Source organism: Cajanus cajan, chromosome 2 (genome assembly GCF_000230855.2).
Source record: "Cajanus cajan strain Asha chromosome 2, NIPB_CcT2T_4, whole genome shotgun sequence".
NCBI lineage: Eukaryota > Viridiplantae > Streptophyta > Magnoliopsida > Fabales > Fabaceae > Cajanus > Cajanus cajan.
This window is the reverse complement of record NC_138518.1, coordinates 42283487-42291601: the sequence shown is the minus strand read 5'-3', so window position 1 is coordinate 42291601 and position 8115 is coordinate 42283487.

The window sequence follows — 8115 nt, the reverse complement described above, 5'->3', positions numbered from 1 at the left end:
CTCCTTGGGGTGTAGACACAGATGCTCTTCTTGAATTGAGCGATGCCTTATGTTTGGCTGACGTCCTTTTGACGTTGGTGGAGTATCCCGATTATCCTTATTCGGGTGTCTCTCTTTGATTTTCTGATTTTGTAGCCTCTATGTAGGCTATCATCCGCTGGGGGATTCTGGATGTTGATTTTGATTTTGTCTCCACAGTCCACGATGCTGCTTTGACGATTGTTTTTGATTTTTGTGCCACTGAGGGCTGGATAACGCAGGGATCCGTCTAGGGGATGTGCAGTTACTCATAGGTTCTTGTGTCCCAACTTTCCTTTGCATAGTTGGTGCCCATTGAGGAATTTCTGTTTCCCTGGGGTGTAGACACGAAGATGCTCTTTCTGAGATGAGCGGTGCCTTATGATTGGCTGACGTCCTTTCGACGATGGTGGAGTATCCCGGTTGTCCTTATTCGGGTGACTCTTTTTGTTTTTCTGGTTTTGTCGCCTCTGTGTAGGCTGTTATCCGCTGGGGGATTTTGTCATTGATTGTGATTAGCCTCTTCTGTTAGGCAGATCATCTTGACGCTTGATGTTTGGCCAAGAGCCGGATTCCACTTGGGGAATGATTATTGATCTTTTGATTTTTTTCCTTTTTGTAGGAATGCCTCTTGAGTAGGCGACTGGGGATTTGGGGATCTTATGTATCCCAGAGTATTATTTAGGAAGCCTCTACAGGCTTAGACTCACTCAACGCCTGAGTTGGAGAGCTATCTTCCACTGAGGAAGTTTTAAGTCCTTTGACTAGATATACTGCTTGGGCGATCGTGCTTCCATTGGGAATTTTGTCGATCTTGCTTTGATAGCTCTCGCTGGGGATTTGTTCCGTGAACTTGAGTTGGGGTTTCTCTGGGGAGTATTATTTCTGCGAGCCTCTCCAGGCTCAATTATTCTGATGAGAGTATTATTTCGGCAAGCCTCTCCAGGCTCAGTTATTTTGCGAGAGTATTATTTCGGCAAGCCTCTCCAGGCTCAATTATTCTGAGAGAGTATTATTTCGGCGAGCCTCTCCAGGCTCAATTATTCTGAGAGAGTATTATTTCAGCAAGCCTCTCCAGGCTCAGTTATTCTGTGGGAGTATTATTTCGGCAAGCCTCTCCAGGCTCAGTTATTCTGAGAGAGTATTGTTTCGGCAAGCCTCTCCAGGCTCAATTATTCTGTATGATGAATTGGTTTTTTGTTCAGCCCAAGAATGCAAGCTGAGATGTCTTTTGGAGAGTATTATTTTGGCAAGCCTCTCCAGGCTTAGTTATTCTGTATAATTTGTTGGATTTTCTGTATTTTGCCTTTTGGCTTTTTCTGTGTTTTTGCCTTTTTTGTTGATTTTGGCTTTTTCTGTGATTTTGCCTTTTTTGTTGATTTCGGCTTTTTCTGTATTTTTTGTTGATTTTGGCTTTTTCTGTATTTTTGCCTTTTTTGTTGGTTTTGGCTTTTTCTGTACAGAAATGTCTCTGAGGAGTATTATTTTGGCAAGCCTCTTCAGGCTCAGTTATTCTGAGAGAGTATTATTTCGGCGAGCCTCTCCAGGCTCAATTATTCTGTGAGAGTATTATTTCGGCGAGCCTCTCCAGGCTCAGTTATTCTGAGAGAGTATTATTTCGGCGAGCCTCTCCAGGCTCAGTTATTCTGAGAGAGTATTATTTCGGCAAGCCTCTCCAGGCTCAGTTATTCTGTGAGAGTATTATTTCGGCGAGCCTCTCCAGGCTCAGTTATTCTGAGAGAGTATTATTTCGGCAAGCCTCTCCAGGCTCAATTATTCTGAGAGTATTATTTCGGCAAGCCTCTCCAGGCTCAGTTATTCTGTGAGAGTATTATTTCGGCGAGCCTCTCCAGGCTCAGTTATTCTGAGAGAGTATTATTTCGGCGAGCCTCTCCAGGCTCAGTTATTCTGAGAGAGTATTATTTCGGCAAGCCTCTCCAGGCTCAATTATTCTGAGAGTATTATTTCGGCAAGCCTCTCCAGGCTCAGTTATTCTGAGAGAGTATTATTTCGGCAAGCCTCTCCAGGCTCAATTATTCTGAGAGTATTATTTCGGCAAGCCTCTCCAGGCTCAGTTATTCTGTATGATGCTGTTGATTTTCTGAATCTTTGCATTTTGTTTGCTGCTGTCATACACAAGCAATTTTTCTATTTTTTCTATTTTATGCGACTGCCTCATGATGAGGTCTTTGAATGTGCAATTAATGTGCGTGATGCACAAAATGCAAGTTTAATTATTTTATTAATTTGTTGTTTTTTAGAAAAAATGAATGGCTCCCCCTATCCTCTTCTTCTTGGAGGAATTTTGTCATCGACGTGAGGGAGGATTTCTGTTATTGCCAATACGGCCGTTATTCATTTCAGTATGCCCGTATTGAATTGAAAATTTGTTCATAACCCTAATTTTGGTACGGGCATACTGAACATGATACGGGCGTATTGTTTTTCTGAAGTTTATATTTTTTTGTTTTTTTGTTTTTTTTTGTTTTTTTTTGTTTTTTTTTTGTTTTTTTTTGTTTTTTTTTTTTCAATAAACAGAGAATAAGTGATCTTCCATTACACCTATCATCTGTATGCATGTATACAGTATGATGCACCTAATTCTATTTGATTCATTTTTCAAAAGAATTAACCGATGCGTTTCTCTGTTTGGATTCTGCCATTCCTCTAGACGGACTGTGCGCTGCCGATTTCTGTAACCGAGGAATGATGCGTGTTATATTGAGATTTGGTGTCATCAACCAAATGATCCTTCCCTTCCTTTAAAAGATATGTCAACCCTCCTATTGACCACTATATCTCCATGTTTCCACTAGATTATTCAAAAATCGTTTGGGACAAGAGAGAAAAGAAGGAAATGATATTTTTTCGAAAGTTTGTGTTTTAGAGGGGTTTTTATTTTCATTTTGAAAAATGGATTTTGTAAGAATGGCTTGGCCAATGGTAGGCTTAAGTGTTTAGGCTTGTTTGATTAAACACTTATGAAGTTAAGCACGTCTTGGTTATTAACATTTGTGATTTGACAACTTGGATAGCTTTTCTTGAGCCCCTTTGTTGAATTCAGTTGGTGGTACCATCATGGATTTATTCTGTTTTTCGATTGCCCTAACTTTTGCCTAAAACACCCATTTGTGGAGTTTTAGCGGGCTTTTGTTTTTGTTCATTATTTTGTAACCCTAATTTTTGCCTAGGTCACCCTTTTGTGGGATTCCTAGCGGGTCTTTTGCTCTTATTTTTGCGCAGTCCCCTTTTTGGGTTTCCTGCCGAGCTTTTTGTTTTTTAGGATTTTTGTCCTGAATGGATTTCTTTTTATCCATGATGGCACTTATTGAGGCCAAGGAAAGGTGCTCCAAGTTGTCACACACACTTCCACATAAAAATGATGCGGGTTTATTGATTATTAAGACGATTTTAACCTCATTTATGTTTATTCAAACAGGGTTAAATAATGCGGTCTAGAATTTTATTGTAAGCAAGAAAAGAAGAAATAAGAAATAATGAAGAATGATTTTATTATAATCATAGTGGAAACATGTGCCCTATCGAGGCTCGGGGGTAGGGCTGTCCCCGAGGAGTAATCTCTAACAGTCATCGAGTTTATACATCCCTATCGGAAGAAGAAAAACACTTGACGACGACAGCCGGCCTTGATATTTGTGAACCAGCCTTCCTAAAGATCTGGCTTAAAGAACGTCGAGGAGGATCTTGATTCCTCTTCGTTCTTTGATCTTTAACAGGGTTGTATCCTAACCCTTGTTTCCCCGGATTATCCTTGATGATGGGTAGCTCCGGAATTCCTTGGGAGTCCTTGCCTAATCCTTGTCCTGGCAAGTATCCATTCTTGGTGAGCACATGGGCTACCTTCTTCATTTCTCGGGGAAACGTTTCAACATTGGCGATCTCCAATGCTTGGAAGGCGGTTTCCAAAGCTTCCTCTGCTGCATCCACATAAGGTATGTTGGATGGCTTGCTGATGAGTATGTCATCTTCAGCTTGTACGATCACCAGTTTGTCACCCACTATGAACTTGACTTTCTGGTGGAGCGTAGAGGGTACAGCTTTCGCATCATGAATCCAAGGTCGGCCGAGGAGACAGCTGTATGCAGGAGTAATATCCATTACTTGGAATTCGACATTAAAGATAGTGGGCCCAATTTGGATTGGAAGACTGATTTCTCCCACCACTTCTCTTTTAGAGCCGTCGAAAGCTCGAACGATCATGTTGCTCGGGCGCATTTGGACTCCCTTGATTGCCACTTGATCGAGCGTTCTTTTTGGCATTACATTCAAGGAAGATCCATTATCCACCAAGACTTTTGCGATGTGATATTCCTTGCACTTTACAGAGATGTGCAAGGGCTTGTTGTGATTTGGTCCCTCAGCGGGGATCTCTTCATCGGTGAAAGTGAGGTGATCATTAGCCGTGATGTGACTAACGATCGCCTCAAACTTGTCTTGGGAGATAGTGTGCGACACATATGCCTCGTTCAAGACTTTCAACAGAGCTTGCCGATGCGGTTCGGAGCATAGGATCAATGACAACAGCGTAATCTTTGCTGGCGTCCTATGAAGTTGATCCACGATGGAGTACTAGCTCTGTCGGATAAACTTTAACAGCTCGTCTGTCTCCTCCTCGGATTCTTTTTCCTCAGTTTTCTTTTCTTCTTTTCCTTTATTCTTGGGAGCTTTATCCTGAAGATCTTCGGGAGTGTAGATCCTGCCACTCCTAGTCATGCCCCCAAGTCCAGCGATGTTAGAGATATCGTTGTCGGCAGAAGAATGGATGTCGTATATCCATGGCACAGCCTTATTTGATTCGTAGGGGAAAGGTCTTGGAGCAGTGATCCTTAACGGTGTCGGACCTTCCCCTTTGTCTGTCTTGATTACCAACAACGGAGTTGACGTGTGTTCGCTTGACGCGGTTGTTGGCTTGCATTTAATAACGAACGGCGTGCGATCCATTCTTTGAACATACGCATCGCTTAATCCTTTCTTTTTATTACTATTATTAATGAATTACTAGGAGGGATGTATGAAATGCAAAACTAGATCCCTCCATGATCTTTGATAAGAATGCATGATATGAGATGATGACGTTGAATATGCATGCATTGTGTTTATTCAACTAAGCATTATCATGTTTTTTAGGATGTCCCTAAGATGATGCATGATATTGCTTGGTTTGGATAAATAACCCTTTTTTCTTTTTTGGGTATTTTTTATTTATTTATTTTTTTTGTATTTTTTTTGGGTGAAAAGGGAAACTACCTACATGAATGTGATGAAGGTAGATGTTAACACCATGCAATGGAAGATTCTTATTCCTATTTATTCTTATTTAAAAAGGAATAGGAATGTTGTATGTTTAAAGAAATGCAATGTATGCTCATACAATGTCACATAATCAATGCACAAACAATTTACTCATCCACGAACAGTCACGAGCGAATCACGAGGTAGGGGTATCCTGCAGAAAAGTGCATATTCAAGGTGGTTCTAACTGTTCTCACCGGTCTGAGGCCCCCAAGGTGCCCCCATTATAGGGACCCAATTCCTCTCGTCGTAAGTCGATGGAAAGCTCCAACGCACTGTCGGACTCGAGTTCATGGTTATCACCTTGAGTGATGCTTTCCGACAACGGTCTACGGGCACCTATAGACCCATTTGACAACCGGCCGTACTAACATCCACTCCCTATGGCTTACCACTCATGCCCCCGGGTATAGAGGGAACTGTTGTGTGCAAAGGTTCGTGTGCAGTTTGTATTTCAAACAATTGCGGAAAATTTAAAAATACAACAGTTATTAAAGCCAAATAGATAAACATGTTATCATACAAGCAAGGGGTAATGAAGTAATTTTAACTATTATTTGTTAAAAATAATCTGTCACTAAATGGGACTGACTCTCGAGGCTTCCCCAGTGGAGTCGCCATCTGTCGCCACCGGCCCGAAACGGGCTTTCGGCATTCGCGAAGGATGGTTGGACTCTTTTATTTGTTTAAAAATATGGATTGCTAGAATGACTTATTCTCAAACTGAGACCTCGTCAAACGAGCAATTTTATTAAAAGGCTCACCAATCCATGTTAATCCCAAGCGGGACCCTCCATGGATTAGCGGTTTTCATAAAAAGGAAGGGTTCATGGAGTCGCCACCAATGTTTTACTCAAAACATTGGAAAAAGAGGTTTAAGGCAATCGATTCAAAAATCGACTTCGGCCATTACAACCAGAGTCGGGTAAGGGAGTCGGTTACGCGTGGGGAAGGTGTTAGCACCCCACAGCGCCCCTTTCGGGTTCCCTATGACAGATTATTTAAAAATAATAGTGCGAAATTACTAAATTACCCCTATTTATTCTAAGCAATTATAAATTAACTATCTACATGATGACAGTTTAAATATGTACACACAGAAAGCGGTAAAAGAAGGGACTTTAAAGAGATAAACCTTTGAAGCGTGCTTTCTTATATATCTTGACAGAAATTGGGAAGCGTTTTGGCGTTCCCTCCCTCTACAAGACCGCTCGCTCCCTCCTATAAAATTTTAACTATGGAAATCCGGAGGATTTCCCTTCGACTAGGTTCGAATCTCCAAGCTAAATGCTCGGAATTCCAGAACTTCGTCGGATCGACTCCCAGAGAGATTTCTAGGGCAGAACACTGCTCAAAAACCCCAGAATACTCAAGGAGGGAGTCAAAACTGTGTGTAAAAGTGTAGAATGACGTCCCATTGGCGTCATATTTATAGGGATGAGGCTCAATACGGTTTATGGGGGTCAATACGGTCCGTATTGAAGTTTTGAACTACAATACGGCCGTATTGAATTCAATACGGCCGTATTGAAGTTCAAAAAACCTCAATACGGCCGTATTGAAGTTCAGTGCGGCCGTATTGAAGTTCAGTGCAGTCGTATTGAATTCAATGCAGCCGTATTGAAGTTCAGAAACTTCAATACGGCCGTATTGAGTTCAGTGCGGCCGTATTGAAGTTCAAAATGTTCAATACGGCCGTACTGAACCTCTGGGAGACCGTATTGGGCTTCATTCCTCCCACTTTTCTTATTTTAGCTATCCTAAGACCTCTAGACCTATAGAGAACCCTCCTTGGGCCTTCTGGAAGTCCTTCTGGCTGATCTTCCTTCAGTCTTCGAGAGTCTTCAAGCTTTATTTCCGACCCGGACAATTTTAGGGGTCTACAGCTGCCCCCCCTTTACTTAGTCGGACGGCCTTTTGGTGTACCGGCTGACAAGTAAAGGAGTTGACCCAATTGTCCGGGTGATATGCCAACCTTCTGACTTGTAGCGTCTTCCGGTGGAAAATTGTTGAGTAGCCTCTCCAGGTTGTTGCATACCTCGGCGCTTCTGACAACCTCGGTAGCTAAGTTTACCCTCTCTAGGGTCAACTTCACTCGACGCCCGAGCTGGAAGTTGAACACCAACGTGCCTCTGACGACGCTGATGGTTGAGTACTGTCTCTCCAGACTTTGAGTACCGTCTCTCCAGACTTTGAGTACTGTCTCTCCAGACCTTGAGTACTGTCTCTCCAGACCTTGAGTACCGTCTCTCCAGACTTTCTTTGAGTACCGTCTCTCCAGACTTTCTTTGAGTACCGTCTCTCCAGACTTTGTTTGAGTACCGTCTCTCCAGACTTTGTTTGAGTACCGTCTCTCCAGACTTTGTTTGAGTACTGTCTCTCCAGACTTTGTTTGAGTACCGTCTCTCCAGACTTTGTTTGAGTACCGTCTCTCCAGACTTTGTTTGAGTACCGTCTCTCCAGACTTTGTTTGAGTACCGTCTCTCCAGACTTTGTTTGAGTACTGTCTCTCCAGACTTTGTTTGAGTACCGTCTCTCCAGACTTTGTTTGAGTACCGTCTCTCCAGACTTTGTTTGAGTACCGTCTCTCCAGACCTTGTTTGAGTACCGTCTCTCCAGACTTCGTTTGAGTATCGTCTCTCCAGACCTTGTTTGAGTACCGTCTCTCCAGACCTTGTTTGAGTACCGTCTCTCCAGACCTTGTTTGAGTACCGTCTCTCCAGACTTCGTTTGAGTATCGTCTCTCCAGACCTTGTTTGAGTATCGTCTCTCTAGACCTTGTTT